The sequence below is a fragment of the Engraulis encrasicolus genome, chromosome 23, assembly GCF_034702125.1.
Source record: "Engraulis encrasicolus isolate BLACKSEA-1 chromosome 23, IST_EnEncr_1.0, whole genome shotgun sequence".
Lineage (NCBI taxonomy): Eukaryota > Metazoa > Chordata > Actinopteri > Clupeiformes > Engraulidae > Engraulis > Engraulis encrasicolus.
The window spans coordinates 49948381-49958380 of NC_085879.1; positions in this window are offsets into that span (position 1 = coordinate 49948381).

The window sequence follows — 10000 nt, forward strand, 5'->3', positions numbered from 1 at the left end:
CAGGACTGGACAGACATGCATGATGCCTTCCATACCCCCATCCGAGTAGGCTATAGGCTATAATTGACAAGTCAGTCAGGCAGGCAGCTAACCACCACATCTCTCCTGCAGGAAGCAAGGGCGAAACTTTGATTTTGACATTGGTGGGGACACAAAAGTGCTCCAAGACAAAGATTCCAGAAGCTTTTTTGCATTATCAATCATACCGGTAGGTTCATGTCATGCAGATGTAGGGCACGGTCTATGAATATGGTCATTGATCCACGTCGATTTATAAGCACGAGCGGTGCTCTTTTCGGCACGACATCCCCATAGCCTATTTGTTTCAAACGTGTATGACGCGCTATGCCGATTTAATGTCACGCTTTCAAAGACGTTGATTATTGAGAATGGAGAACGAGACACGGAATAGCCTAGGTTAGAGGTAGGCCTAGGTGAAATTAATGTGGAGAGCACGGTCTATGCCCCGGTCTCCCCTATGGTCATTGATCCACGTCGATTTATAAGCACGAGCGGTGCTGTCTCCATAGCCTATTTGTTTCAAAAATGTATGACGCGCAATGCCGATTTCATGTCACGCTTTCAAAGACGTTGATTATTGGGGAAACAGAGAACGAGACACTGAATAGGTTAGAGGTTGGTGAAATTCATGTGGAGCGAGAGAAAGAGAGAGAGAGGGTGGGCAGCACCAACCCTTTGGATGCAGTGATGCACGCGCAACCGAAATTGAAAGAAAAGACAGGGAGGGACGAGAGGCAAAATGGGAGGCGCGGGTACTCAGACCTCCAGACCTATCCCCTTCTGAATTCTGCATTTTTTTTGTTTGTCATTATGCTAAGGTGCCCGCCGACGTTTTACAAAGGCGCCCTCGTGATAAATCTGTCTCGTGTTATGTTGACGAGGAGTTATTGTGTCACTGTCACAAACATTCTATCATTTGCAGGACATAATGCAACATTAACATATTGACAGCCATTGGATATTCAACTGCACAACAGTCTCTGCAGTTAGTTGTGCCATCGTAGACAACTTGATTCATAGATAACGAGTTTGCCCTGCTAACGGGCTGTGTTCCAAACGTCATTTCATTAGCGAGTGATAGTGTGACTTACAGATTTCTTTGAAAAGTAGCTCCATATGTCCACTTTTTTTCTTTTGCCTGCCATCTCACTTGGCAGTCATGTGCCCGTGTCACCCACGTTGCACCAAAGATTCTGGAACGTTAGCCTGCCAGAGTAATTTAATACGTACCGTGTGGTAACACCACTGATAAGCGCAGTGATAGAACCTACCGAAAAGACCTCAGCTTCTTTTTTTTTTTTTTTGGCGCTCCTGCCTCCTAGCAACCATACACAACCTAGAGTCTCACGTGAAAGAAGGGGAAGGTACAGCCAATCAGATTGGTCGTCAGCCTTTGGCAAAGGACTTTTGGTTAACCCTTTCTTCGCCGCAATGCGAATGAGACGGGAGACCGTTTTTTTCCCCCCAGCCCCAGTGATCAAATTGGTGCGGACAAAACGATAATCGCTGGATATTGGTGGGGACGCGTCCCTTATATCCATGCCGAAATTACGCCCATGGAAGGAACATAGGCTACTGTGTGCTAGTGATTAGCTTTAAACAGCCACTGCTTCTCTATCACAACCGCCAAGCAAACTCAACATTTGACAAACAGGATATGCAATATACAGTGATAACTATTGTTTGCTTTCCAGACTCACTGCACCTAACATATGGGATTCCTGTCTGCCTGTCTGTCCCAGAAGCCGCATCCTCTCTCCGCGTAGTTCTACACAGCTCCACGGTCCGTCTTGTCTAGCCTGTTTATACCGCTACAAGCAGTAAAGGACCAGCATTAGATCACTGCCTACCATCTACACTCCCCATACCATCTACCGTGGCAGCAGGACACTAAAGGCAGAAGAATACACTAGAATAGAAGAGTACTTTAACTCACAGCGAACTGCCTCAACCAGCAGATCAGATCAGACCACAGCACCAGTAAAGACAGGCGCGCCAGTGTTTTGTTATTGTCAGCCCAGCGGCCAGACTGCTAACCTGTTTGTTCTCAGCCCCAAAATCGTCTCGCTGTGTCGGTCTGTATCCTCCAAACACACTTCCAGTGAGGCCGGTAGGTAGTCCGCGTGGTGTGTGGTGTTGTTGGTGATGGATAGTTTTCAAATGCAGGCGTTAAAAGCCGACTGCTCGCGTGAAGTCTGCGGTGAACGACTGCACTACTGCTGATAAAGCAGCCGGGGCACGTGACGGTCATGTGATCCCACAGACCGTGACGTCATTGCCTTAATGAATCGATCAGGACCGAAACTTCAGTCAATCAATCAATCAATCAACCGTAGTAGACCTATTTAGAGTTGTATACAACACATTATCATAAACAGTCGTTATGCAATGTGATTGGAGAAACCAATAGAAATTAATTAAGGATATTTGCAGTATTAGACTTATTTATTTTGTTTTTTTTTAAAGATTTTTCTTTGGTCTTTTTCGATAGGACAGTTTTCTTTGGTCTTTTTTATTTGATAGTAAAGTTTGAGAGGTAGACAGGACGAATTGGGAGAGAGACGGGGAGGGAATCAGCACAGGACCTGGGCCGGGAATCAAACCCAGGTCAGCCGCATGGCAGGCGAGTGCCCTATGTGACGGTCCGGAGGTCATCTTGCACCTGTTCACCCCCCTCGGGGATCGAACGTGCGACCTCGTCAACTACAACGGTTCGGCAATGGAAGACACAGTACGATACCGCTGGGCCAAGAGACTAGTCTCTCGGCCCAACGGCACGAGACTGTATGAGGCTATCGGAGGGAGGTTTACCAACGTTCCACGCCAACTCTGTGCTAGTTAGCCTCCGTTACACCTACCGGTTGGCCACAGCAGGGCCTGCAGTATCAGACTTACATCAGAGTTGTATTAAAGGGACAATGTGTGAGATTTGTAGTTGTTTATTTCCAGAATTCATGCTGCCTATTCACTAATGTTACCTTTTTCATGAATACTTACCACCACCATCAAATTGTAAGTATTCATTATGACTGGAAAAATTGCACTTTTCATACATGAAAAGGGGGATCTTCTCCATGGTCCGCCATTTTGAATTTCCAAAAATAGCCATTTTTAGCTGTAAAAATGACTCTACTTGGACCATACTAGAAAATATTTGTTTATTACTTTGTAAACTTTCATGTAAATATCAAATTTAGTGATAGCCAACCCAGTTTCAATGAGCAGCATAGTTGCAGTACCTTTTTTGACCATTTCCTGCACAGTGTCCCTTTAAAGTAGGAGTACAGATAGGCCTATTACAAAGTAACAATAACACAATAACATGGTATGATATTATTACATGATTTCAACTTTGTAATACAATACTACTAGTGTTGTAGTTACATCTGTGTCAATATTTCTTATACTTCTACTTTTCTACAACTGTGGGTTTCATTTTACAATCTTGGGGAAATGGGGCTCATAGGAGAGGAGATGTTCACTTGGCCATTGAACGTCTACAGGAAGGAACAGGTCTCTTCCTCCTTCCTTGTTATTTGATTGATTGGTTTTCTTTCTCCCCAGACGCTCCTTGCTCCCAGTATAGGTTTTAGACGTTATATCAGGGGGGGGCATTCCAAGGATACCAATACTGCATTACAGGGGTTCCCAACCTTTTTTGGCTCAGGACTCCATTTTGATGTCCCAAATTTCCAGGGACACCATACACATATTTTAACGCCAGCGAGAAAAGAAACCTGAACTTGTAGACTTTTAAACCTGTAGCCTAGATACTTTTGACAAGATATAAGATTGAATGTGGCCTTTCAATCAGAATATTGATGAATTAATGTTATATTAACTAGCAATATTTCAGTAACAATGCTTTTTTCACATCTAGACATGTCAGGCAAGCTCATTTGAATTCCAGCCAACCCCACATGGGGTCACGACCCCCAGGTTGAAAACCACTGCTGGATTGAATGGCCCCATTGAAGTAATCTCTGGTTTGTTTGTGTAGGCCTATTTAGGCGGACTGTTTTGAGATTACCTACTTAGCTGTCTGGATGAAACCCTAAAACAACAGTCATGTAAGGAGTGAAATAAAAGGGCTGAACTGGGCTACATGGCCTGAAACCCCCTGCTGTGTTGCAGCACGCTATAGCAGGGGAAGGGAACCTATAAGTAGGGATAGAGAAGGGAACCTATAACCTATGGCTCCACCAGAAAGGTTCCTGCCCCCTGCTCAATACCTATGGCTCCACCAGAAAGGTTCCTGCCCCCTGCTCAATACCTATGGCTACGCAGTATACCCACTTTAAAATTTCAGGGGTTTCAGTATACCCACTTAATATTGATTGATCCATTATTTAGAATAACACAAGTACATATAGTATACCTACTTCATAAAATGCTCAAATATACAGTATACCCACCACAAAAAAAGTAGAGTACACCACTGGATCTGTTGAGCCCCTGTGATGTGATTAATAGCCTCTACTCATCTCCACTCCCTTAATCTCTTCATAGAGAACACCTGAACAACCCCCTACACACACACACACACAACGTCAACACCAGTGTGTGTGTGAGTGTGTGTGTGTGTGTCTGTGTGTGTGTGCGCACGCGTGCGTGTGTGTGTGTGTGAGGTCGTCTAATTATCTCCAGAACGTTCTCATCTCATCGCCTCACACACTCATTACTGACATCAAACGGACATCAAGGGGTGTGTGTGTGTGTGTGTGTGTGTGTGTGTGTGTGTGTGTGTGTGTGTGTGTGTGTGTGTGTGTGTGTGTGTGTGTGTGTGTGTGTGTGCCCTATGGCCTATATAGATTAGGGGTGAAGCTTACGACCTCCCTTTTCTCCCACAACACTGAATATGTGTGTGTGTCAAGGCCTGACATTGGTACTTGCCAAAGGGCCAAATCTCACTGGCCACTTTGACATGTTACTTATTCTTGGGTGTAATGCATCACCGTAGTTGCATCAATTGTTTATATTTAAATTCAAGAATATTCTAATGACAACAAAACTGACAACAAAACTGGCTAGCAGCAAGGCTAAATGGCCAGTGGCTCGGGAAAACTACTAGCCACAGCGGCCGGTGATCAAAAAAAGTTGACATTGTGTGTGTGTGTGTGTGTGTGTGTGTGTGTGTGTGTGTGTGTGTGTGTGGCCTCCATTCTATTGATTAGTGATTAGTAGGATAATCTCTCATCACCTCACTGATCAATGACTGGATGACCCACATGCCATTCCTGAATTAGGTGTGTGTGTGTGTGTGTGTGTGTGTGTGTGTGTGTGTGTGTGTGTGTGTGTGTGTGTGTGTGTGTGTGTGTGTGTGTGTGTGTGTGTGTGTGTGTGTGTGTGCTTGTGCGTGTGTGTGTGTGCTAGAAGAGCTGAAAGATCTTTTGAACTGGAACAGTGTTCAACACAGATAGAGTAACATGTATGAATCTCAGAGGAAATGAAGGTAGATAGCATATGGGAACAAGTGGCATTAAACGTTTAGATACGCAGTTCATGTGAAGTGGAGCAGAGGTCATGATACACATAAAGATCATGTGTAGTGGAATTAGATTGCCTGGCTAACACCAAACCCTATCACAAGTGACATATGGTCTGGACCAGGCCCCCAACCTTTCAAGGTCTGAGGGCTACCCGAGGGCTACCGAGGGCTACTTTTGTCCAAAATCCTCTACTGATGTCTTGGCATCATTCTCAAATCACACTATTATTGAATGATAATTTGTTTATAGGTTGTAAAGAATAAGTAATCTCATATGTAAATCAAGAAAAGCATTAACTGTGACTAAAATCTGGTAGTCGTCACTGTTTATTAACATCCTTGGTGGGCACCTCAGAAGCTCCTGGAGGGCTACCTGGCGCCCGCGGGCACCACGTTGGTGACACCTGGTCTGGACATACCAGTGTAGTGTAATGTAGTGTAGCGTTATCAGGATAACTTTTATCATCACCAGACAAAATGGTTTGTAGATGTGTTAACCCCTTAGCGCAGCACTGATGTTATAACCTTACTCTCACCAAGTGTAATGTCTATGTCTTACTCTGTTACTTAAGGCTCTCGGCACTGTCATAGCAATGTTGTTATGATGTAGTTGAGTATTTTCAGCAAATAGTGAATAGGCCCGCCGGCGAGGCGACCCCATCCGCAGTAAGAGGCTACAGTAATAGTGAATAGGCCCGCCGGCGAGGCGACCCCATCTGCAGTAAGAGGCTACAGTAATAGTGAATAGGCCCGCCGGCGAGGCGACCCCATCCGCAGTAAGAGGCTACAGTAATAGTGAATAGGCCCGCCGGCGAGGCGACCCCATCCGCAGTAAGAGGCTACAGTAATAGTGACTAGGCCCGCCGGCGAGGCGACCCCATCTGCAGTAAGAGGCTACAGTAATAGTGACTAGGCCCGCCGGCGAGGTGACCCCATCTGCAGTAAGAGGCTACAGTAATAGTGATTAGGCCCGCCGGCGACCCCATCCGCAGTAAGAGGCTACAGTAATAGTGAATAGGCCCGCCGGCGCCCCCATCTGCAGTAAGAGGCTACAGTAATAGTGACTAGGCCCGCCGGCGAGGCGACCCCATCCGCAGTAAGAGGCTACAGTAATAGTGAATAGGCCCGCCGGCGACCCCATCCGCAGTAAGAGGCTACAGTAATAGTGAATAGGCCCGCCGGCGAGGCGACCCCATCCGCAGTAAGAGGCTACTCTTACTGGCCAAACACACACTCACTAGTGCAGGGGTGCTCAACTAGAAACTGAAAAGGTCCACTCGCCAAATTTCGTATGTTTCCAGGGTCCAAAAAAGTCGCTACGGACCGATGCAGAAAATAGCCTCACTCGCTGGCCGCACTGGCCTCTTGCTCACTCACTGAGTTGTCATAGTGATTATACTTTTATTTGTCATAAGACTGGCTTCGCAGAAATACACCTATAGATCGCATGGCAGCGAAATCTCATGTATAATTTATACATATTAAATACAGATGGATTTTGTCTTGGTCCGGATGACATTGCGTTTGGGTCCGCATCCGGACCTGGGTCCGCCAGTTGAGCACCCCTGCACTAGTGGGTCAAAGTGGCAAGTAAGTTGTTTTTTTTTCTACCATCCAAACTATAATTCCAGCCGCATTTGGCCGGTGGGTGGGTGTTAATTTAGAGCCCTGAAGGTAATGTCTGTCTATGAGTGCGTTACAATATGCGACCTTGCCTCCTCCACTTGTGCTTGTCTCCTCGTCCCGCCTCCGTGGAGAAAACGATAAAGTTTCCCAGCTGTCAGCCTCGCCACAACAACTTTTGAGGGACTGTGTTTCATTCACCATCCCAATTGCAAATGAGAAGAAGGCTTTACAATTGGAGCTTTTGCAAGATATTGAAATATAATGCTGTTGTCAGTGATGTCATCATGACATATTACTTCCTGGTACGAGGAGACAAGCACAAGTGGAGGAGGCAAGGTTGCATATTGGAGCGCACCCTGTATCTATGGCTACTCATCAGGCGACATCTGGAGTGCATCCCAATATGTGTCCTTGCCTCCTCCACTTGTGCTTGTCTCCTCGTCCCGCCTCCTGGCCCATCCTCCGTGGAGAAAACGATAAAGTTTCCCAGCTGTCAGCCTAGCCACAACAACTTTTGAGGGACTGTTTTTCATTCACCATCCCAATTGCAAATGAGAAAAAGACTTTACAATTGGAGCTTTTGCAAGATATTGAAATATAATGTTGTCGTCAGTGATGTCATCATGACATATTACTTCCTGGTACGAGGAGACAAGCACAAGTGGAGGAGGCAAGGTGGCATATTGGAACGCACCCTGTATCTATGGCTACTCATCAGGCGACATTCTGGGGTCAGGAGTGGTGGCAGAGGAGTTGTTATATCCTTCTCCACCAGAAGAGGGTGGTATATTCATATATTTGTTTAAACTCCAACTCCCATTGTCATTGTGACACAGCACGCCACAGCACACAAGTGTTCACTGCACACTGCACACAACGAAATTGCATTTATGCCTCACCCGTGGAAGGGAGCAGCCCCGAATGGCACAGTGCGGAAGGACAGTACCATGCTCAGGTTACCTCAGTCATGGAGGAGGAATGGGGGAGAGCATTGGTTAATTACTCCCCCCACCAACCTGGTGGGTCCGGAGATGAACCTGTCTGACGCCTTAACCACTTACCCATGACTGCCCAAATGCTGTTTACACGCAGGGGTGGGGATTCTTGCCATTCAAATGTTTTGAGAACATACTTTTTTAACCTCTATAAAATGCATTTTGCAATGCAATTCAATGGAATGCCCAGTACAAAAATGTCAATTTCCCAACATTCTATAAAATGGATATATATCATTTTGGAAAAGAGCTCTCCAAATTTTGGAGAGCTAGAGCTATTGGTTCCCACACTAGGGGAGCGGAGGGGGGAGGCAGTGTTTCAGAGGGCAGAGGGAGGCATTATTATCTTGTGAAAGAATTTTGATTGATTGTGATCTTATCATGTTGTTAAATTCTACGGCTTTCATGGCGAGTCTCCATTGATTAAACGTGGCTGTGCTGTAAATAAATAAATAAACAAAGGGCTCTAGATGATACTGTCTCTCTGATGAGCTGGGCCTGTTCTAGACACCTTCCAGCGCTCAGCATTCCTTATTTAAACATTTTTGGGTCTTTATTGCTGTGATAGGACAGTTGAGATGGACAGGAAGCAAGTGGGGAGAGAGAGACGGGGAAGGGTTGGCAAAGGACCCGGGACCCAGACTCAAACCCGGGTCGCCGGTGTAGTAGTGCGGTGCCCTACCACTTGAGCCACAGCAGGGCCCCAACACTCAAACATGCCAATGCATCCCAAGCAGGTGTACGTAGCATCCAGTGGTACAGAGGTTTATATACACTTCACACCACTGTTTCCTGCCTGGAATCGGCAGTCCTATATACCTGTAGTATAGAGCAGTGTTTCCCAACCAGGGGTACGTGTACCACAAGGGGTACGCGAGCACACCGCAGGGGGTACTTGGAAAAATGTTATTATTGTAACAAATGTATGGAGCAGTCACATCACTACAGAGAAAGCGATATAGAACATGAATTAGGGGGTACTCAGGGCACAACTAAGATGCTTAGGGGGTACACCAGACAAAAGAGGTTGGGAAACACTGGTATAGAGGGCATTTTACGGTGCCTTCCACTCCTGTCCTTCATACATACGCTTTTACTGAGATGTGTACAGAAGGACCAGTTCTAGTCAACGTGGTGGTCTAGGCAAACAACCTGTTTCCTTTTCATGCATTTAGAAATTGGCATCTGTGAACACACAGTGCTGTACATCTGATTAAGCACAGCTGATGTCTACTACCTAGGCCTACATATACTGAATGTCCATTCATAATCATTGTCATAGTTAGCCTAAGTGTAAAGTTTTATTTCATTTGATGTTCTCATTCTGTGGGACAAATTTGGCGCCCTAGAGCAACCGCCATGTCTGCCTATGCCTAGCGCCAGTCCTGGTATACAGTATCAGTTAATGGTGTAATTACAACACTACTTTATTCACCAGTTATTCACTGCACATTAAGAGGAAGATACACTTTCAGAGTAGCCTACTTTAAACTGTGGCACGCTGTAATAGTCATTGAAAAGTTGACTACCATAGTACTATGACATACCACAGGGCCTTTACCAATACACTACAACTTGGTTATTGCCATTCTGTTACCAGCAAATTTGTAAAGCTGTGCAAGGCCGTAACCAGACATTTTCAAATACCGGGGTCAAATACTGCACGCTGTACTGCATACTGTACATTTAGAAAGCTTCAAACACTTCAGCCAAACTCCTCAGTTTGTTTTCCTTAATCACTGCCTTGGGGATAAATCGGAATTCATCATTGTTGATCATAGATAAATTTTACATTGCTGGAAAAAAAAAACAGAGGACATGACCTCTGTGTCCTCGATGGTGGTTACGGCCATGACGCTGTGTCTTAACA